Source organism: Colobus angolensis, unplaced genomic scaffold, assembly GCF_000951035.1.
Source record: "Colobus angolensis palliatus isolate OR3802 unplaced genomic scaffold, Cang.pa_1.0 Scaffold281, whole genome shotgun sequence".
Taxonomy (NCBI): domain Eukaryota; kingdom Metazoa; phylum Chordata; class Mammalia; order Primates; family Cercopithecidae; genus Colobus; species Colobus angolensis.
The window spans coordinates 337302-345414 of NW_012116055.1; the positions used below are offsets into that span (position 1 = coordinate 337302).

At 44.3% G+C, this 8113-nt stretch overlaps 1 pseudogene; it reads right to left on the reverse strand.

Annotated features, from left to right (window-relative positions):
- Positions 1-6613: 6613 nt before the first annotated feature.
- On the reverse strand, positions 6614-7842 carry LOC105516437 (annotated as a pseudogene).
- Between the last annotated feature and the right edge of the window lie 271 nt (positions 7843-8113).

Below are 8113 nucleotides of genomic sequence, written 5' to 3' on the forward strand. Positions count from 1 at the left end.
CTGGGGATGGAGGAGGCTAAGCCTTGGACTCGCTCCCAGGCGCCCGCAGGGGACTTCCAGGCATCCTCGATGGCGGACCGAGCTAGGGCGCGGGGCCGCTGGTGCGGGGACCGCCCTAGGCTTTGGGGTCATCGAAGGCTCTGAGACGCTCTGGCCCCGTAGGCGCTGCTCGTCACCGGGACTGGGCTTGGCTTGATCTGGGCAACAGCAGTTACACTGCGGCCGCTGCTCCGCCCAGGCCAGGGCAGCGTGGGGGCTGAGAGGAAGAAGGTGCATAATTTCCTCGGGGCTGCTGTGTGGCCAGCCTAAAAGTGCGGTTTTGGTCGCCTTGTGGTGAAATGTCTGCGCCTCTTCCATCCTCAGTAACCAGTACTGATTTTCCTTAGCGTCTCATGTTAACCAAAGCGACCACAACTTAGTTGAAAGCCTCACTAGAAGCTTTGAGGTTAGTGGGTTCGAATCTCACACCTACCGCTTAGCAGCCGTGCAACACTTGGCAAATTGACTTCCTGTTGCTCGGATTTCTCACTTGTAAAACAGAAACTGTAATACCATCTACTTTGTAGGACGAATGTCAATATTAAATGAAATCATGAGAGTAAAGCATTTGGTAGATGGTCCCTCAGTGAATGTGATGATTATGGCAAGGAGTTTTCAAGGGAAACTTTCCTGTGAAGTTGGTTTAATAGATTTATTCATCTGCATTCTTTGTTTCTTTTCTGTCCTAAGGGACTACACCACAATGAGCAGGCTTAAGAAAATACACACTTTGGTAGATGCTAAATATGGCTTAGGACCAAGTAAGACATCCTTCACAAGACAAGTTGCTTTTAATTCAAAATAATTTTGAGAAAAAAATAGCCCCTCTTCCAAAGATAAGAGCTTACAGTGGTAGTTTCTATATTCATTAATAAACTTATGTTTTTAAAATGGAAAACATGCTCTGACCGGTGACAGGTTTAGGGGAGTTCATTTCACAAGTGTCCGGAGCAACAGTTAATTAACTTCAATATCAACATCCAGTCATTTGGCCAGGTAAAGAATCATTTCCCACTCATTTGCTGTGCCAGTGTGGAAAGTAAACATGCTGAATAATGGAAAACAGCTGTTGTTACTGTAATATTCACCCTCTGCATCCTTTCCTGCTGTTTTCCACGTGCTCTTGTTGGAACCGAACTCTCGATTCCCTCCTGGGCAGGGGTCGTCGCGAAGGATCACCGCACGAAGTTCACAGCAGAGAGTTATTTATTACTAGCGCGCTAGGGTCCCAAGCTCTAAGTTGGTCCTGGGACCCCGACTGCTTGTTACAGGCTGTTTATATATGCTAACACAAGTTCAAACACAGCTTATGGCGCGAAATTCAAACAAAGCTTAAGGCGTAAAATGATTGGGTCTAGCTATAGCCTGAGCAAGGGGTCTTGGTTTAATTGGTTAGAGCAGGACCTTATGAGGTTCTTTCCTGGAGTTGATAATTCCGGGAACTTTGAGGCAGGGTGAGACCCCTAGAATTGGCAGGGTGGGACCTCATGAGGTTGTTTCCCGGAATTGGCAGGGTGGGACCCTATCAGGGTGGAACACTATCGAGGCAGGGTGGGACCCTATCTAGGCAGGGTGGGACCCTATCTAGGGCCACCTGGTGCTAACTTTTTAGGTTTTGTAAGGCCTACTAGTTTCACTCTATCCCCCAAACCTAAAAAGCTGTAAGCTGATATGACTAATAGCAAAGGTGATCATGAGGGCATTTTTCCTCCTTCTGTGACTCATTTCTTTCTGTGTGAGACGACTCCATAGAGATGACTCCATAGACACAACACAATTGAGTCTTGCGTTTATCTACCCCTTTATTTAAAACCCAAAGAGGACTTATCAAAAAGAGAAGAAATCTCTTTAAAGGTGAACAATGCAGTCAAATTACTTGCTCACAATCACATTTGTAGACTAGCTTAAGAGGACTTTGTATTATAATTAAAAGTGTTTCTGAATAGCTTTTTAGTTCATCAGCACTGTACTAATTATAGCTGTTTCTTGAGAAAAACCTAATATTTGTTTTTTTTTTTAAATGGAATTATCTGATTGCACAGTCATTTTCAGCCATACAAAAGCCAACATTAAAAATGAGCAAAGGGAAATAATTACAACTTACAGGCTGGGAAGAGGTAAATAATCTGATATGTAGTTCTTGTGCTTGAGGGATTTAATTAGACATCAACAGAAAAACAATTTTTTTCTGAAGAAAAAATATGATTTAATTCACAATGTGTATAGCTATAGAGAGTTTTATTGACAGAATTCCTTTAATGTTTTTCTGATTCATTCGGTGCTTAACAAAGGGATTACTTTAGCTCTTGTGTCTTGATGGACTGTTGTATGATTCTTTAATCTTAACTTTTATTGACTAGTGAAATAAACAAAATAATTACAGTGAGAGATTTTAATATGTGCATATCAAACTTGGACATCTCTGTTAGGGAAGCAGGAGCCCAGAGGAACCAGAATGATACCATTTTAAAATCAACTCCATCTTAAAACTAGCAAGGCACATTCCTTGCCAGTCATGACCCATGGTCCTTAGCTGTTCACAGCTAAAGCAGCAACTTGTTAATGCCTGTAAGGATACACTCCTAGAATAACAGAAAGTCCAGATGTCCCGATACCCATAACAGTGTGTGTTTTGAATATAATTGTAGTTATGGCTTGATGTACTCACACACTAGAATGTCAAGGATAGTTTAAATCAATATTATAAATTTTGTCATGCTATCTGCTCACCCTCATGTAGACTCAGCTTAGCTTAGTCTTTACATACATAAGACCCCCTACATAAGAAAAAGTTAAAGCAAAGATGGTGCGCTCCTCGCTTGCCTTCTGAGGGTGTTATACTCTGGAAGGGAGTAGCTTCTAATTAACTTGCTTCTTTCACTGCAGTCTGTGACTCACCTTGAATTCCTTCCTGCGTGAGACCCAAGAACCCTCTCTTGGGGTCTGGATAAAGACTCCTTTTCCGGTAATGAATCCAGGAGGCAAAAAATAAGGACATTTAGGAATTGAGCAATTCAGTAAATAAACATTTGTGTGCGTGTGAGCACCCACGTGCATACATACACTTATATGTAGAGGATCTAGAAAAATCTTTATATCCTTTGAATAGAGAAGATACACATTTCCCCCCATATGATCATGGTACATTTAAAATAGTTGATCCCATATTTGGCCACAAAGAATTCTTTTTCTTTTCTTCCCCTGGAGATAGGGTCTCCCTCTGTCACCCAAGCTGGAGTGCAGTGTCACATAGCTCACTGTAACTTCAAACTCCTGGGCGCAAGCAGTTCTCCCGCCTCAGCCTCCTGAGTAGCTAGGACTATAGGTGCATGGTACCATGTCCAGCTAATTTCAATTTTTAAATTTTTTGTCGAGATGAGGTCTCACTATGTTACCCAAGCTGGTCTCAAACTCCTAGCCTGAAGTGATTCTGAGCCTCCCCAACCCCACCAGCCTCCCAAAGTGTGGGGATTACAGGTATGAGCCACCACGCCTAGCCTAAGCAATTCTTGATACATTAAAAAATAGAAGAGGTATACCATAGGCCATGATATGGTTTGGAGCTGTGTCCCCACCCAGATCTCATGTTGAATTGTAAACCCCAGTGTTGGCAATAGGGCCTGGTGGGAGGTGGTTGGACATGGGGGCAGTTTCTCATGAATGGTTTAGCACCATTCCTCTAGTGCTATTCTGCTGATAGAGTTATCATGAGATCTGGTTGTTTACAAGTGTATAACACCTCCCACCCTGCTCCTGCTCCTGCTCCAGCTGTGTAAGATGTGCCTGTGTCTCCTTTGCCTTCTGACATAATTGAAAGTTTCCTGAGGCCTCCCAAGAAGCTGCAGGTGCCAGCATCATGTTTCCCATATAGCCTGCAGAACCGGGAGCCAGTGAAGCCTCTTTTCTTTATAAATTACCCAGTCTCATGTAGTTCTTTTTTTTTTTTTTTTAAGATGGAGTTTTCATTCTTGTTATCCAGGCTGGAGTATAATGGCGCAATCTCAGCTCACTGCAACCTCTGCCTCCCAGGTTCAAGCGATTCTCCTGCCTCAGCCTCCCGGAGAGCTAGGATTACAGGGGCATGCCACCAGGCTGGCTTTTTTTTTTTGTATTTTTAGTAGAGACAGGGTTTCACCCATGTTGGCCAGGCTGGTCTCGAACTCCTGACTTCAAGTGATCTGCCCACTTCGGCCTCCCAAAGTGCTGGGATTACAGGCATGAGCCACCACTCCTGACCATCAGGTAGTCCTTCATAGCAGTGTGAGAATGGACTAATATAGGCCATAGTATTTGAGCATAATTAAAATTATAAATTAATAATTTAAAAAGTATCAACAAGTCTTGACCACTTGGACGTGAAGAATTATGCTGCCAGATAACTTTTGGATTACTAAAAATACAAAATAAAAATACAAAAATACAAAAATACTCTACTAAAAATACAAAAATTAGCAGGGCATGGTGGCTGTGCACCTGTAATCCCAGCTCCTTGGGAGGCTGAGGCAAGAGAATCGCTTGAACCTGGGAGGTAGAGGTTTCAGTGAGCCAAGATCACGCCATTGCACTCCAGCCTGGGTGACAGAGCGAGACTCCATCTCAAAACAAAAACAAAAACAAAAGCAAAAAAACAACAACAACCCATAAAACAAGATGGAAAGCTCCTTAAGTCATTTAATAAAGCCAGCACAGCTTTCATAGCTCAATCAGTTACAAGGGATGCAAAGAAAAGGGCATCGTAGACTAATTTCACTTGCACATGCAGTCAATAAATGTTTATTGAGCACCTACTAAGAATGTCAGGTACTGTTCTAGGGGCAGGGAATATAGCAGGGAACAAAACAGGTTAAGTCCCTGCTCTCTTGAGATTACTTATTGTGATACTGGCAAAAAGCTCCCTCCGCATCTCTGGAGAGACCAAGGCATGATTAGAGGGTTCCAACTTCCAGCCCCACCCTCCAGCCTCTAGGGAGAGAAGAGGGGCTGAAAGTTGAGTTGATTAACAAATGGGTAGTAATCAGTTATGCTGCAGTAATGAAGTCTTCATAAAAACGAAAGAACAGGGTTCAGAAGAGCTTCTGGATAGCTGAACACATGGAGTTTCCTGGAGGGTGGCACCCCAGAAGGGCATGGGATCTCTGCTTCCCTTCCCACATGCCTTGTGGTATGCATCTCTTCCAGCTGGCTGTTCATCTGTATCCTTTATAATAAATGGGCCAATGTAAGTGTTTCCCTGAGTTCTGTGAGCTGCTCTAGCAAATTAACTGAATCCCAGGAGGAAGTTGTGGAAACCCTGACTTAGAGCTGGTTGGTCAGAAGCACAGGCCACAATCTGTGCTTGCAACCAGCATCTGCAGTGGTGTGGGCAGTCTTGTGGGACTGAGCCCTCAGCCTGTGGGATGTGATCTCCAGGTGGATAGTGTCAGAATTAAATTGAATTGGCAGCCACCTAGCTGGTGTCCGCTGGAGAGTCATCTGCAGAACTGTTTTGGTGTGTGGGGAAAAACCCATGCATCCGGTGTCGGAAATGTTGAGTGACTCTGTGGGAGTAGAGAGTAGAAAAAACACTTTGGTTATTTATGTATCCTTACACTTACTAATACAGATGCAAACATTCTAAATAAAGTATTAATAAAAATCAAGTTATATAATAAAATAACATACTGCTATAGAATAGAGTATTTTAATTATGCCCTAGTCTATATATTTCAGGTATACAGGCTGGTTCCCTATCAAGACATCTATTACCATTAGTAATGAATTATGATAATACTGTAAAGGAAAAACCATATGATCCTGTCAATATACACTGAAGAAATATTTTATAAAATTTAATAGCCATTCCTAATAAAAATTCTAAGCTAATAGGGTGTGATGACTTTTCTATTAAAAAACAAGTCTAAGTAACAATACAAGGAAACTACTTATCTAGGATAAGGACTGTTATCTCTAAACCCAATAGCAAACATTATTCTAAATAGCAAAACTCTGAAATCATTTCACTGAAATCAGAAATTAGAAAAGGATGTCCATGTGCTATTATTATGTTACATTGTCAAAGAAAGGTAAGAAAATAAAATAATTGCCATAAACTTTGAAAAAGAAGAAATAAAACTATTTATGTTTGTCTATGTGACTTCATTATTTGCCTAGAAAACTCAAGGAACTTTAGTAATAAACTATTTGAATTGTAGGTCATTTTGGAAAAGTGGGCAGATGCAAGATAAATATAGAAAAAGCACCAACTTCTCTCTATATTAGCAGTAAGTACTTTGAAAGGAAATTAGAAAACTTTTGTTTTCTACAGTTTTATAAAAGCTTAAAATATTTAGGATTGTAATTTTTAAAAATCGTTTGTCATTTTATAGCTCCCCACCGCAGCTGCCCCCACCCTTCCCTTCGATGATGACATTTGCAGGCTTCAGGGCGACCAGGGAACAAAGCTGAGGTCTGGCAGCCCCACTACGTTTGCCAGCCAGAGAGAACAAGTCACGATGACAAATTATCACAACAATTAGCGCCTGTACTTGGGGGATCTGCAAATTGAGAAGGCCCCAGCTCCTCATTGTACAGGGGTCTATTTGGCAGTGACCTTGCTCTGGAGATGACATTCCTTCAGCCTGAGGGAATTGATGTTGATGAACCCGTGGCATCAGTTGGCTCATAATCACCCTGCACCTTCATGCTCACCAGCTCCTCGTTGTAGAGAGACAGTGGGGACTCCCAGCGGAGGATGTACACCTGGCCCTTGAGGACGGACACCTGCCCTGTCCCTTCCACTGGTTCCTGGGCTTTGGCGTTACAGTGGCAGACAAATTTCATACTCAAGGCTATGCCAGAAACCAGTATACATCAGCTCAGCAAATTTCAAGCCCAGGCTTTGTTTGATTTTGCGCACTTCTCCGTACATGGTGAAGGCCTTGATGTCTAAATGAGTGTGGTAAAGGATGGTGCCTACTGGGGCCTCACCGATACCTCGGGACTTCATTCCATTGAAGCGGTTCTCCACGATGTCAATACGGCCCACGCCGTGCTTGCCCGCAACTTCGTTCAGGTACACGAAGAGCTCCAAGGAGGTCTGGTGGGTGGTGCCATCCTTGACGTTGGTCACCTTCACGGACACCCCTTTTTTGAACTCGATGTCGAGAATGTCAGGAGTGTTGAGGGCTTTGGCCAGGTCCTGGGTCTTCGTCTAGAGACCTGGAGGCGCTTGGTTCTTGGGGTTCTCCAGAATTCCAGCCTGGTAGCTGATGTGCATGAGGTTCTCGTCCATGCTCCACGGCCTCTGGGGAGTGACTGGGATGGGAATCCGATGTTGCTTTGCCTGTTTCATCAGGTGATTGCGGCTCTTGAACCAGTTGTAGAACTCGGGCATCCTCCAGGGAGCAATGACCTTTATCTTTGGGGGGGCGCCAGCGAGTAGCACGTGAGCTCAAACAAGGCCCTTTCCCGTGGCGCCCTGAGACACATACTTGGCCCCTCCCGCTGGGCGATTTCCACTTGTTTGCCGGCGCTGCCGGGCCTGGCGAGAGAGGTGCCCAGGAGGTAGCGGTTCTCATACAGGGCGCTGGACTGGATGGCCGGCCGGATGAACTCCTCCACAAACTCCCTGCTGGCATCCTCAGTGAACACCTTTTTGGTCCCAAGCTTCAGTGCCTAATTCCTGGCTTCCTGGAAGTCTTCCTTCTGGCCAGTGTTGGACAGGTAGGCAATGACGTCATAGCCTTGTTCCTTTAGGAACCCGAGGATGCAGGAGGTGTCCAGGCCGCCACTGTAGGCCAGAACCGCGGAGCCTTTGCTGGACATAGCGTCTGGGATTGGAGGCACGAGTTCCCGGCGTCTGGAATGTGTCTTCACGGTGCAGTGAACCACTCGGGCTCGGGGGGCCGTGGCAGGCGACAGAGCAGGGAGGAGTATAATTTCAAAATACCAAACCATCCACAGAAACCAAGAGAATAGTACCCATAACCCAGCTTCCACAATTGTCAATGTTCTGCCCTTCTTGTTCCATCCTGCCCCTCCACCTTACCTCCAGGAGTACTTTAAAGCAAATTTCAGAAATCAAATAGTTTCACCT